The sequence below is a fragment of the Toxorhynchites rutilus genome, chromosome 2 (genome assembly GCF_029784135.1).
Source record: "Toxorhynchites rutilus septentrionalis strain SRP chromosome 2, ASM2978413v1, whole genome shotgun sequence".
Classification (NCBI taxonomy): Eukaryota; Metazoa; Arthropoda; class Insecta; order Diptera; family Culicidae; genus Toxorhynchites; species Toxorhynchites rutilus.
The window spans coordinates 236,352,664-236,367,863 of NC_073745.1; the positions used below are offsets into that span (position 1 = coordinate 236,352,664).

General features: G+C 39.0%; 1 protein-coding gene across 2 annotated transcripts in view; it reads right to left on the minus strand.

The window, feature by feature from the left end:
- LOC129771308 (uncharacterized) overlaps nt 1-15,200 on the minus strand; it is a 267,638-nt gene that overhangs the window by 99,336 nt on the left and 153,102 nt on the right. The window lies entirely within an intron of this gene.

Below are 15,200 nucleotides of genomic sequence, written 5' to 3' on the forward strand. Positions count from 1 at the left end.
GAGAACAAATATTCCGACTTTTTTTTTCTTGCATAGTACAAAACTTCCGTTGAAGTGCGCAATGAGCACAAATATTATTCCATCGCAGGTCATATGACCGTAGATTTATTTTTGCGTTCCCTCTGAAAGGTGGGGAGGCATACATTCATTTCAAGTTAACAAAAGTGAAGCTGGATGTTTCCGTTCCAAATATACTCAAAGCGATGTTTCTATGACCGAGCGAACATATTTTCCGTTGGGCTTGTTCGTCAGTAAAAAAAAGTATAAAGTAGGGGAAGGGTGGTAAAGACGGACACCTTAAGTAAAAGTTGTTTTTTTTTGTGAGTTTCAGAATAGCTATCTCACCACAAATTGATTGTCTAGATCTCTTTTTATAATGAAATTTGTTTTGAGGCAGGAATTTTGCAGAATGAATGTGGCCGGCATCTTTGAAAAAAAAAATAAGAATGAGCCGAGAATGATGGACACTAACTGAAAAGTTATATTTTGAAATTTGAGTTTTTTTTTCCAAAATATATATGTTATTAAGGCACATATGGCGTTAGCCTGACGGGGCCGGGATTTCAATATTTTGACATTTTTTGTCTTACGACTATGTTAGTAATATGTAACCGATTACTCGCGGTTGGCTCGAGGTTAGTATTACAGTCGATGTCGTGGTAGCCATCGCCACAATCACAAAGATTGTTTGTTGCGAGCCCAATACGATAAAGATGCGCGTTTAGGTTGTAGTGATTGGACATAAGCCGAGATATAACGCGAATGAAATCACGACCTATATTCAATCCCTTAAACCATGCACTCGTTGAGACCTTAGGGATAATCGTGTGTAACCAACGGCCGAACTAATCTCCATTCCACATGCGCTGCCAACTTACGGGTTTTTTGCTGACGAGGAGGCACTGGAATTTCCATTGAAGATGCCGAAGCCAGTGGACCCGTTCATGAATGAACCGTCAGTAAAGAACATTTTATCAGATCTAACTTTCTCGTAACATCTCAAAACATCGGCGGAATAAAATCGGAGCGTAGATGATCTGCGATTCCATGGATTTTTTGTCGCAATGACAGAGGAATTGCAAAAATATGGGAAGCAAACTTGGTGGGAAATGTCCGGTGAAGGGTGTTCTTCATGGGTAAGATACTCATGGTATAAGGACATAAAACTTGACTGAGGAGTCAGTTGGAGTAGATTTTCGAAGTTATCAATCACCAATGGAGGTGGTGTCCCATTCACCCGAATACCATTCACCCGAAACATGTTTACCCGAAACGCATTTACCCGAATGTAACATATACCCAAATGACATTCACCCGAATGTAACAAATACCCGAATGCGACATTTACCCGAGTGAGAAGGGAAGATTCCGACAAATCAGATTGTGAGTTTCGTCGAATCTCCTGTTGATAAATAGGATTAAATCAAAACAACATGAAAAAGTAACAAAATACGAAGTGAAATAAGAAATTGTAGTGAGGAAATTTGAAAATGATTTTATATACTACGCGGTGTAATTTTTAAAAATTAGTATAGGCACAATTGACATGCCGTCGTCTTTCCTTTCCGTGTTGATCTGAGATCATTCAAAAATGAGCATGGGTTACGGATTATCTCGATAATTAAGCAGGTAATCTATATATATATATATATAAATGGATTTCAGTCTGTCTGTCTGATTCGTATGGACTCGGAAAGTACTGAACCGATCGACATGAAAATTGTTATGTGGGGGTTTGATTTTCTTTTTTGAGATTTGAGACCCCTCGCCTATCTCTAAGGGGGGGCTGCCATACAAATGAAACACAAATGAAACACAAATTTCTGCATGACTCGAAAACCAAACAAGAAAATACCTAATTTGGCATGCGAAGGTTTTAGGAGACACAAAACGTTTCTACGGCGAATAGACACTCCTCCCGTCTCTCTGAGGAGGAAGGGGTCTCCCATTCAAATGAAACACAAATTTCTGCATAACTCGAGATTCAATCAAGTAAACGAAACCAAATTTGGCATGTGGAGGTTTTAGGATGCAATAAATGTTTCTATGGTGGTTCGACATTCCTCCCCCCTCTTTTAGGGTGGGCTGTCATACAAATGAAAAACAAATTTCTGCATAACTCGAAAACTGATCAAGCAAATGGAGCCAAATTTGGCATGTGAAGATTTTAGGGGGCACGAAACGTTTCTATGGCGAATGGACACTCCTCCCCCTCTCTAAGGGGAGAAGAGGGGAGGGATCTGTCTTTATTCTATCATACTTTCTGTATCAAACATTTATTCCATGTGACGATGAAACATGTTATTTTCAAGTGGTTAAAAAATCTTGAACGAGAATTGTGTCTGAAAATAATCTGATGAGTGAGATTTGGTAGAAGTACCAGATTTTTTTTTAGTAATAGGTAAATTCATGGGGGTCTATTAGAAGATCAATCAATGAACAATTCTCCGATTGGACTCATGAACTTGCGCTTAGTAAGAAAACGTGAATGTTTGAATGTATTGATAAAAAAAACAAATTTTGAGCGAGACGAAGTTTGCCGGGACAGCTAGTTTTAATATAAAAATATGCGCATAAATGCTATGACAACGTGAAAAGAATTGATAAAAACGTATTTACCACCGCAGCGCAATGTTTATCATGAATTTATTAATTCCTGATGAAATTTATTCTGAGATCTACGTAATGGGGGCGAAGTCCACATGTAAGGAGAATAAGGAACCGAGACGGCACCAAGCCGCCGAGGTGATGCAATCCGAGTCGGCCGCCGACCCGCCGTCGGAAGCGGCGGCCTCTCGCAAGCAAACCTGTGTTCCATCGATTGCCCGGTTTGTTTAAAACATAGGAGACGATCCTTTAGTTAGGTCCGACCAAGCGTTAGCGAGCGTCGGACGGCATACGTTTACCTGGTGTATTACGCTTGAGGCCACCTCGGTTCCTCATCCTCGTTAGATGGGGATTTCTTCCCCATTATAGTGATCTCAGAATAAATTTTATTGCGAAACAATAAATTCATAATATAAATTGCACTTCAGTGCCATAATACGTATGTACCAAAATTGTCAGCTTTCTTTAACCCTCTACCGCCCAAGTTTTTTTTATTAATCTAAAAAAAATCTACTCCACTTTTATCTCGAATTTCCGACTTCCAACATAAAATACTTCTAGCCAGCATAAAAACAATATGTATGTGTGATAGATGAAAATATTCTAAAGACGTTCTAGTGGAGGTGAACGTTGAAAATAATGTCTGAATAATTTGAATAGAGAATCCGCGAAGCCCGTCTAAAAGCGGGCTTGGGCTGTAGAGGGTTAAAGTGAACGGGCTGCGTCATCCATATGAATAGATAAATTTCATAATACGTTATAAAACTGGATTCTTTCACTCTTTATTATTTTGAAAGGGATTTGATCCAACGCCGCTATTTCCCAAATTGCACTACTGGCGATGCACCAATCATGGATGACAAGCCTGGCGTTGTAGCTATAACAGCGATCGCGGCGGTCTTTTTACACTTGACAAACACACGATCAAGGCGATCATATATTTGTTCCATCGCCACCATTAATCCACATTTCCAGTAAACTAAACCTTGAAAACATTAACCATTTCAATTTACATTTGGCAACGCAGCAGAAACAACAGCAATGTCTGCGTATGATGCAGATATACACGTGCGCTTTCCATCCGACGGCCTAAAAACCGACGTTTTGTATCAATTCATCGAGTATTACCTTGGATTTGAAGTTGCAAACACAATCGCAAATCGATTTCATTTACAGCACGGCACATGTTGACCGCTCACTGGAAGTATCAAGGTTGCGTAAGGGAAAATGCATATGCTCTACCTTTACGAGCTGGCCATGTGAATAAGTTGCCATCGGGCGGAGTTCAATTTTCGATGTCTTCTCTCTCCAAAGTGTGGTTGTTCTCTGGATTTGCATTTCGAACAATCAATTTACGTGCGACTAATTCGCAGTGGTAAATGAAAATAGTATTTCGCCGATGTATAATTTGTATAATTTGGGGAAATAGGAAGGCTTCTAATATTCATCAGTTTCAACCATTTACAGATTAGGGCAGTGTAATGTTTATCATATCAAACAAATCTTAGAGACGTTCCGATTTGATTGATTTGCAAATCACCAAAATCCGTTCGCAAAAAAAAATAGTTATTGACATTATTGACCTGTTTTCTGATTTGACATCTTTATTGAAAGACATGGTCCTGCATCAAAAAATAAATTTCCACGAGTTCTCATTTGACCAAATTTTCATCGGAAAACCCTTCATCGTAGAATTTGTAATTGCTGCGTTTTTTCGTTCAATTTCATACAGTTGATTTCAATAAGTTTGAAACGTGCTCACGATGTTCACTAAGGACATAGTGTGTTTTATAGAACTCAAATCGAACTGTTCCTGTAGCTATAAAAAAAACATTTCTAGTGTTTCCTCCGATTTTTTCTATATCTCCTGTTCTCTGATATATATTGTTTGTTGTAAGCTCGCTAGCCCCATTCGATTTATAATTCCCAATTGAAATACATCGTTTTTTAATACAAAGTTACGTTTGATAGTTCTCGAGTTTTCATTTGAGAATTTCCTGTTTCCCGAAAAACTACGTGCACAAATATCGTGTGCGTTAAAGATTTTTCCCGTGATTTTCTGCTGTATTGTGAAAATGTTAATTTTTACAATTCCCGCCGAAGAAATATACATATTTTGGATTCAGCGAAGAAAAATAAAAGATCCCGAAGTCGCCCAGGTAAACCAGTATTTACTCGGCCCCCAACATTTGGTGCAGTGACCAGGATACCATCCTGAGAAAATCGATCCCGTCCGATTACACGTGTTGTACATAACCTCGCTTGCCAGTACATCGCACCGTTTCTTCGTCCTGTTGCTGGATATAACCTTGAATCTATCCCGTCCCGTTACGTTATCTGCCCGAATCTCGAATGCTACTATACATCACCGTTTTGGACACTACTGTTGGATTACATATTCACTCGAATTGATGCCGTTCCGTTACACGTGTTGCTGCCAGCTCGTTTCCCAACACACTTCGTCGTTTTTTGGAACCTATTGCTGCTATTTACATACAATACAAGGCCTCATTTCAAGAGGTACCAGGTGAGTACCTCTCCAATACAATTACGTCCACCTGGTTGACATTTCATGACAACCGAAGTGTCGCCGAAAACTATGTCCAGCTTGTGAGAATCACACTCTATACGATTGCCCCGTTTTCGCATGAAGGTCGTAACTGAGAAGAAGCTTTGTAGCAATTGCTTCCGCAGCGATCATTTTGCTCGATCATGCCGATCGAAGTTTAGCTGTAAACACTACTCGAAACGTCATCACTCTATGATTCATCCTGGGCCATACGAACTGAATTCGACAATTCATGAAGAGAATGTTGCTACAGGATCATCCGCATCTAGGCCTGCGAATCCAGGTGCTTCCAGCGTTCTCACCGTGTCCGTTGCTCCTGCCCTTAAATCTTCGCCTTCGAAGGCAGTGCTCCATTCAACCAGTATTCTGCTGACCACTGTTATATTAATCGTAGTGGATGTTTATGGTCAAGAGCACGCCGCCCGTGTCTTGCTGGATACCGGCTCTTAACCGAATGCCATTAGCGAACGTCTATGCCAGCAACTTCATTCGAGCCGCAGATCCGTCAACGTACCAATCGCCGGCGTAGATGGGACCGTTACGAACGCAAAACACGAAGTATCACGAAGTAAGGCGTTAGTCATAAAATTATCTACAGTGGTATTTTGGACAGACTTCACAGTAGTGTTACCATGGATGAAATCTCCTCCATGGTCATGGAAAACCTTCGTTGCAAACCGCATTTCTGAGATCCAGTCCGCTACACATGGATCGCAATGGCTACACGTAGCTGGTAAGGATAACCCCGCCGATCTTGTTTCCCGAGGAATGTCCGCTATGTGATATTCCGTGAAATACCAATATATCTTATATGGAAAACGCCTAATAATTCTAACACATCTATGTTTATTGACGTATCAATCCGAACCCGTTTGTTTACAATGTCTCATCAGAGCTATACCCTAATTCAAGATACCACATCCTCCCCTGACAGGAACAATAATAAGAAGATGAATGTAATCTAATGTCTAATCAATGAATACAATGCCCTAACTTTGGAAGGAGTATTTACGATCCCAGTCTAATCTAGTACTTCACATATAGAAGAATCCGCAGTATTTTTTATTGCATCAAAGTGCATTTATTCTGTCAGTCGAGATTCCTCATCCTCCGGAGGCACTAAAAATAAAACGAAATATGGTGTATGGAGCGTGATATTAGAAAAAAATGAAAAAGTTATATACTTTATATCACCTTTTTCTGATTTCAAAGTGTACAGTGAATCAACTTAATTCCACAGATTTTCAATTGTACCTCTTTATCCTCAGTATCAGCTTCGTCCGATGGCATAGCAACGAGTAATCGAGATATTTCGTCTATCAAATTCGTACGATGGAGATCTATTGATATATTTGATACTTTTGAAATCGTAATTAGATTAACATAAAGCTAAATTGTTTTCATTGAAATATACGCTTTAGCCAAATGCTCCCGACTTCATCCTCGAAGAATTTAAATCATACTGGCTTTCAAAATCATCGCAAACTTTCTGTTTCCGAGTTGTTTACGATGAACTAGCGTCGATGTACCAAAAAACAATTCATACTTCAGACGTCCCTCGGCTTTTGGAAGTTTGAACGTCGGTTCTTGTTCACATTAATAGTACTCCAAGTAGTATTTAAATTTCGAACCAATTATTCTTTGACTGCACATCGAATTTTCACCATTATTTGTGAAACTATTATCCCTCAAATTCCGTTTTTTTTATTTCTACAGCTTGATTTTGAGCTCATGTTTTCTGAATAGTATTGATACGCGGATTGATATTGTAAACCGCTTTCGCAACAGTTCATCTGCTCACATTTCAGGGTTTTTTGCCGAGCCCGGCTAAGGTATAAAGTGGATAGGGTTCAATCCGATTCAAATAATTTAAACACTAATTGGTCTTGGACTGTATCCGACTCAATATAATGAATAAATAGAATTTTGATATATCAATAAAATTATGTATAACTTAAAGTTGGCCTTGGGTTTCACCCGACTCAACTAATTCACATCATTACCTCATTAGTTGCGAATCCAACGAAATACTGGTCCTAGGCTTAACCCGAGTTAATATTGCTTCTTAACCGAAATCTGACATTTTATTCAACTCAACAAGAGTTATTACAACGGGGGGTCTCCGTAGCCACATTGGTTGCGCGTTCGCTTAGTAAGCGATCGATCGTGAGTTCAAAACTCAGGGCCCTCATTGAAAAAAGAAGGGGGCCTCCGTAGCCACATTGGTTGCGCGTTCGCTTAGTAAGCGATCGATCGTGAGTTCAAAACTCAGGGTCCCCATTGACCATCTTTGTATTGTTACAGAATAACTACGTCCACGCAACAATCATCAGCGATGGAGATCGATCCACGGTCGAAATAAGATCGGTTCATCCATACAACTGCTCTGCTCTGCAAGAAACATCGGGCTGCTGTTCTATAAATAACTCAACAATGGATCAACGACTGTCTCCGCTGTCCAGTCTTAACTTGGATAATGGAAGAACAGATAGAAAACTCTTACGCCTAAATGGCTACTGTGTAAATGTGTACCATTTCCAATGGTATAGAAGGGAATACTCTAACGCCGAAAAATGGCAACTGTGTAATGTGCTAATTATAGATATGATAAATATGTGACATGCACACGATTAAAATTCGGCTCTGTTACAGCTAAAATGCTAATGAGCCTAAAATGAACAAAAGGGATAAAAAAAAACAAGAGTCCACTTTTTAATAATAAATATTTATATATATTTTCTTGTTCTAAGTCTCATTTCAACTCAATCAAAATGAATAGTTTGAGCAATTCTAAATTCACGTTTTCTGCCTTACTAGCAGCACTTCCGAGAATATAGAATGACCTCTTGTCACTACTATACTGAGTCTTTTAATATAACATATCGGGCGTAAAAAACACAACAAACCAAATCACTTTTGGATAACATCACTTTCTTCCTGCGCTATTTCATCATGGCAGGATCGCCAATGTGATATTCCGTGAAATACCAATATATCTTATATGGAAAACAAAACACTTAATAATTCTAACACATCTATGTTTATTGACGTATCAATCCGAACCCGTTTGTTTACAATGTCTCATCAGAGCTACACTCTAATTCAAGATACCACACGCTGGGGAATTGATCATGAGCAAGCTGTGGAAGTGTGGCCCTAGCTGGTTACAAGAGGACATATCATGGTGGCCTGTTCAAATTTTGAAGGGGATTCAACCTCTAAACTGATTCTGACGAACCAAGTGCTCCAGTTGAAATCGTGTATCGATAGGTTCTCATCGTACCCGCTGCTTCTTGGCGTAGTCGGGTTCTGTTTTCGCTTTTGCAACAACTCTCGCAGAAATTAGCAACATCGGAATGTCAGCAGCGTTTTGTCTGTCGCTGAATTCCAGAGTGCCAAGTTGGCTCTAATGAAGCTGGTGCAGACTGAATCGTTTCCCGAAGATCTGCAACGTCTGAAGAAAGGGCAAACGGTATCAGGTAAATCACCTCTTCATCTGCTGAGCCCATTCATGGATTCTGACGGTTTAATCCGCGTTGGTGGTCGGTTGCGCCTATCCAATGCGCCATATGATGTAAAACACCAGATCGTCATTCCCGGATTTCATCATTTGATCTTCTAATACATCTAAATCGCAAGCTCATGCATGGTGGAATTATGGTCACCTTCGCTGTCGTCCGCGATGAATTCTGGCCACTTAACGGTCGAAGAGCTGTTCTGAGCGCTATTCGAAGGTGTTACAGATGCAGCAGATCCAACCCGCAACCTATCCAACAACCGATTGGCCAGTTTCCAACTGCAAGAGTGACTGCTAACGAGGCCTTCATCTGCAAAGGTGTCGATTATTGCGGCCCTATCTTCCTCAAACCAACCCACCGCAAAGCCGCCGCTCGCAAGTCCTATATTTGCATTTTCTTATGCTTGAGTATATTTGCATTTTCTTATGCTTGAGTACGAAAGCATGAGTGACCTAAGCACGTCTGCCTTCCTGATGGCCCTGGACCGTTTCGTGTGAAGAAGAAATAAGCCTCGGCTTGTGTATTCGAACAACGGTACGAATTTCATCGGTGCGAAAAATGCTTTGCACGACCTTTAAACTATGCTCCAACCAGGATTTTCAAGCACCTCGCTGACGACGCTGACGTATGAACTCACGCCCACTACTACCACTTTCGAGCGACCCCAACGACTTCTCTGTGTTAACCCCGGCACATTTTTTGGTGAAAATATGATCCGCCCATTACCCGAGGCTTGGCCTCTTGCCCGCGTTCTAGAAATACATCCAGGACCTGATGGCGTGACTCGAGTGGCGACTCTTCACATGTCCAACGGGATTTTCAAGCGAGCAGTCTGCAAGATTTGTCCGCAAGAGTGTGCTACTGAAGAGTAATCTACCCTTTTGTCATCTAAAATAAATTTTGAAATTTGATTTCAAAAGGTGGCCGGTTATGATAGAGCTCAAATCGAACTGTCCCTGTAGCTATAAAACACATTTATAGTGTTTCATCAGATTTTTCTATAACTCCTGTTTTCTGAAATATATTATTTGTTGTAAGTTCGCTAGCTCGCTAGCGAATTTTAGTTCCCAATTGAAATACATCGTTTTCTTAAACAAAGTTACGTTTGATAGTTCTCGAGTTTTCTTTTGAGAATTTCCTTTTTCCCGAAAAACTACGTGCGCAAATATCGTGTGCGTTAAAAATGTTCCCGTGATTTTCTGCTGTATTGTGAAAAGGTTCATTTTTACAATTCCCGTCTGCTCCCGTTCGCCGAAGAAATATACATATTTTGGATCCAGCGAAGAAAAATAAACGATCATCCCGAAGTCGCCCAGGTAAACCAGTATTTACTCGGAGAGTTAACCCGCCCCCAACAGTGTTCAAATTTCAATATCGAATCGAAACAGTGGCCTGATTTTTTCTCATTATTTTAATTCTCTCTCACGCACAACATGTTTGCACAGCACAAAGCTTCCGACGGCATTATTTTAAGACCGATACAATTTTCAACAATTAATTAGTTGATAAGTATACCCCCCAACACACACACAGCACACTTTGCTTCTTCCCACCACTTCAGCCATTTTCCAGCCCAAATGATTGCGCAAATTTGTGGAATGCGGATGAGTTTGCTGCGAAGAGATACGAAAGAAATTGGATTAATACATCAACGGGAAAAAACTGTACTTTTTGTAGACGGTCTAGTGCTTATTTAATCACCAGAAAACTGAAATGGGTTTGGTCAAGACTGTGCATATGATTTTCATCTATCTACACACCAATTTTGGTTCCATGTAGGGTTTCGTAAGCACTCCTATTCCACATTTGAAAAATTGATTGGCTCTGGAAACAAAGTGCCACCCCAAGCCCAGGTTTTTTTATTCACTGCTAGCAGGAGGCAAAGAGTATTAAGTGTTTACTTCGCCACAAAAAAGTAGTTGCTTCCTCTATGAAAAAAAGAGAGGCAGCAAAAGGAAAAAAAGGAGGAGCATTTTAAAATATGAGCATAAATGTGAGTAGAATAAGCTAGACAGCATAACGAGATTTAATAGCTTAAACTGTATGCACTGCATTGCGGCATTCCAACGTCGTCCAGAATGAAAAAAAAAGAATGCTGCTTTATATCACTGTCTTGGGTGTAACATCGCTTTTTTCAGCAGGCAAACATCCTTAACTTTTAGCTGATTGCCTGCGATCATCACTGCTTTAAGATACAACAATTTTAATTTCGATCGTGCTCGAATGTGTTGACAAAGTTACAACAGAGTATACACGCTAATCTAGCCCATTCGTGGGATTTGTTTCCTCTTTCGGTTTTCAGTTCAGAAATAATACGGATGCCAAACTTGTTAGCGACTAATTGAATTATGAACTAGTTCAATAGTCAATTAAATTTGTTTATCAGACGGAGTGTCATATTGTTCACCTTTTGCATTCTGCTTGTAAGATGGCACTACATTCTTTCGTGAAACTTCGCTTCCTCAAATTATTATATTATCTGCAGCTAGACTATTCAATGTTGCTTTGCTCGTCATTGTCCGCGCTCCGTCACACATTCCAAGATTCGGCCAGGAATCGAACCAGTAACATACTCGAGCCATATGATAAGCACCCCAAAAGCACATCGCCATCATCGGCATCACCATCATTCGCATGTCGCATGTATCTATTCATTGGAATTTATTCAATTTGCCAAACTTTTGTGAAGTTGGTCGGGAGAGACCTCCACAGGCGAAAAGCAGAGAAACCTTTTATGCAATTCAGCGCCATTCGAATGAAGCAACCAGACAGCATCATATAGCTTCAGTGCGCGATGGGGGGTCTCACCGGGGAAAGTTCACTGTCTATTTTTAGGGAAATGCATTGGTGGGTCTTTTCACTCCATGTTCGCCAAAAGGGGTGCTGGATGCTCTCATGCCAGCGTTCATCACTATCGGTTTGTTTCACTGAAGCAGTGGATTTTGTTTACTCTTTATTTGAGAGGTCTTCAGCCTCCTGGGCTGATTGGCCTCAGGTGTAGTGGAAATGCTTTCAAATGCTGCCATACAAATGAATTACAGGGGGCACACAAACACAAACTTCTGCATAACTCGAGAACTAATCAAGCACAATTTGGGATGTGAGGGTTTTTGGGTATGAGAAATGGTTCTATGATGGCATGACACCCCTCCCTCCTCTGACATGAAGAGAGGGTCCAATAAAAATATTACACATATTTCAACCAAAAATATTCCAACCAAACATGACAATTTAAAATATATCTTCTTCTATCTATACAAATAAAAAAGTATCGCCGAATGTGTTGATAAAAGCTGAACTCGAGGAAGGAATTGTCCGATTTAGGGCTGTCTTTGTTCTATCATATTTTCTATATAAAATATTTATGCCATGTAACGGAGAAACATATTGTTTGCAAGTGGTTGAAAAACCTTGAATGAGAATTGTGTCTGAAAATAATCTGATATATAATGATGAATTTTGTTAGATATATCAGGAATTTTATAGTAAAAGGTAAATTCAATGGGGTCGATTAGAAGATTAATCAATGAACAGTTCTGCCATTAGACCCATGTAGCATACTAACTAACCTCAATTCCAATTAAACACAAAACATCCTGACCCTCATTCTTTCTCATCCTCAATTCCGCATTCTTATACATAACCACTTTTCCGCATACCATATCTAACAACAAGTTCATACCATATCTTTACATTCGTCAGCAACTTTTGATTTCCTTACGGAAATCCCGCAAACCAACTAATTTCATAACATCGGCTGAACGCTATTATGGCACGCCAAACTTCCCTGTATACGACCTCCAACAACTAACAACAATAACATACCGCCCCGCTCGACGCTTGTTGTAGACAACAATAATGATAATAAATAAACATGTAATATCATATGCGAACTTAGCTCGTAAGTTAGTTGGTAAGAGAAATATACTCTTGTGACAGACACCGACAAGTACACATCTGTTTTTTTAAATTACCGAAATGTACCGAAATGTATCATGGTCACCGCGATTTACGATCCTGCATCACTGTGATAGTTTACATATACGTCATGGCGACCGTGTTTCACGATCCTGCACCACCGTGATAGTTTACGGCCTAATCGAGAACTTGGACATTACAAAGTGATCTGTGCGCTACCAAGGGTCAGCCGGAAAGTGTTGTGATATGCTGAAAGAAGCAAAAATGAATAGTGAGCCATTTGGTACCCTAATTTTCTACTAGTTAACGGAAAAGCGATTGAACAGAAACCAATTAAGGTGTAAACAGTGATCTACAAACTTATTTCGCTTGGAAGAAGAAAGTGGCGGTACAATTTCAATTTGATTACGCAAATGGATGCAGAAAAAAGTGAGAGACATGTTAGAATCGGCAAGTGGTGACAGTGGCCGCAGTAAGCGGTAGTGTAAGCAGGGAAATCACACCACCGGGTAGCCTCAACAGTCATACAGCCATTCCCATTTAAACATGCGTTCCCGCAATTTAGTGATTTCGTTGATACTTAAAATCGCACTGAATGTAATCAATCGGTGAATGTAATCGATCGAAGAAGGCGATAGATCGGTGACAGTGGAAGCAGTACAGAGTGCAGATATGGGAAGCGACACCTATGACGAGTCAAGAAAAACATCGCACCGGCAAACAACTAGTGAAGGAAGAGAACCGGCCGAGGTGCAACTTCGAACAGCAGAATATCGAAGATAAAGATATGGCGACAACATTTACCAACCAAACGTAAACGGCGCGGTAGCGGACTTAGGAGAAGTCAGCGTAACAGCAGGCGCAGCAAGGCGGACAACAGCAATATAGAGAGATGTAAGTCTTCCAAAACCCATAGAAAAAAGCATGATTACAATAGGGAACTCAAACAAAAAAAAGATTTTGTAAAAACCAATAGAAATTTCCTAAATAAAGCAAATAACAGATAGGAACATTTATTAAAGAAAAACGAATTACGCGTATGTGCGATTTAAACATGGGATCCTAATAGTAGCTAGTTTAATCAAATTGCATAAAGTATATAAGACATGTGCACGCGCGGAGACTTTGAAAGCGGCACGAACAATCGCAGCCATCCCCTAACAAGGAATAAATTAAAGAGAGTCATTCGTACATAAATAACTGACAAAATGATTTTTCATATATATATATATATATATGATTAACTTATAATTAAAATTCAAAGAGAAAATGACATGAAAAATAAATCCATTAATTCACTTTATTATAGGAGAAATAGTAGTCGATTCTGATGATAGACCGAGTGTTGTGAAAGCATGGACATGGATGAGTTTAGTAGTTTATTTTCTATTTTTTTTAAGATGGTTTTCGTTATATATTTTGAAGAGATAAAACGACTTAGAATTAAAGCACACACCTCGAAAGCACAGTTTGTATCAGCGAGCATTTAGCTTTTTCGATTACCAAAATGCCACTAGATGCATATAATATGAAATAACATATAATTTCATGGCAATGGCCTAATGAGGCTTGAGTGAATTGTTTTTCTTTTGCAGACAAATATATATATATACAACCTTGGAAGCGATACAATTTGTGAATCGCGACCTTCTAAAGCGGCCGATACGACGGTTAAGGCCAAATAATAATAATAACAATTGTGACCAGCAGCGCGCGTTACGCGCTTGCACCAAAATATATACCATAATGTAGGATAAACAAATTTTCAAGCGCGCTCGTTTGTTTAATTGAATCGAGGCTCATGGCTAGCGCCCCCTCGCATACAATTGTAACAACGACGTAGCTTATTGATTGACAAATTTAATTCTTAATTTGATTATTCTAATTAGAAAATTATTTTTTTTCACATTATTAAATTCCTTATCCAATTAATACGGATATTAAATCAATATTAAATGAAAAAATAAATCAATATTGAATGAAAAATAGGAATCAGTACAATAACTTTTTATTTTATTAGTACGAGAAATAAATTACCGAAGAAAGTAAAATATCGAATTAAAAATGACAAGGAAATAATGAATTTCGGTACAGTTACCGATGAAAGTAACATATTGAAGACAAAGAAGTCGATAGAAACAATAAGCTTTTAAAATTATTATTATGGGCAATGAGCAAAATATGACAATTTTATTTTTTGCCAACAAATAGGTTGTATGCAAAGCAGCTTCATCAGCTGTGTAAGGATATTAAATCAAGGTTAAAGAATAACATTTAATATCATGGTAATGGTCCAATGAGAATACATGAATAGAGTTTTATATTGAAATGCAAGCGAAGAATAAATAAACATTCTTATATCTAAATGTTTTTCAAGAACATGAGAAATAAGAAGCTCGTGAACACATACATAAGAGATAAGATAACATTATCATACACGAATGGAAATCGTCAACAATGCCATTTCCATGTATGAAATCATTGTATAAACCTCCAAAATGCACTAAAAATGAATAAATCACTTATACTCTTGAAATTTTAAAAATTGGATATGTTTTACTTTTTCTCTCTTTCCAATTATATTTCCA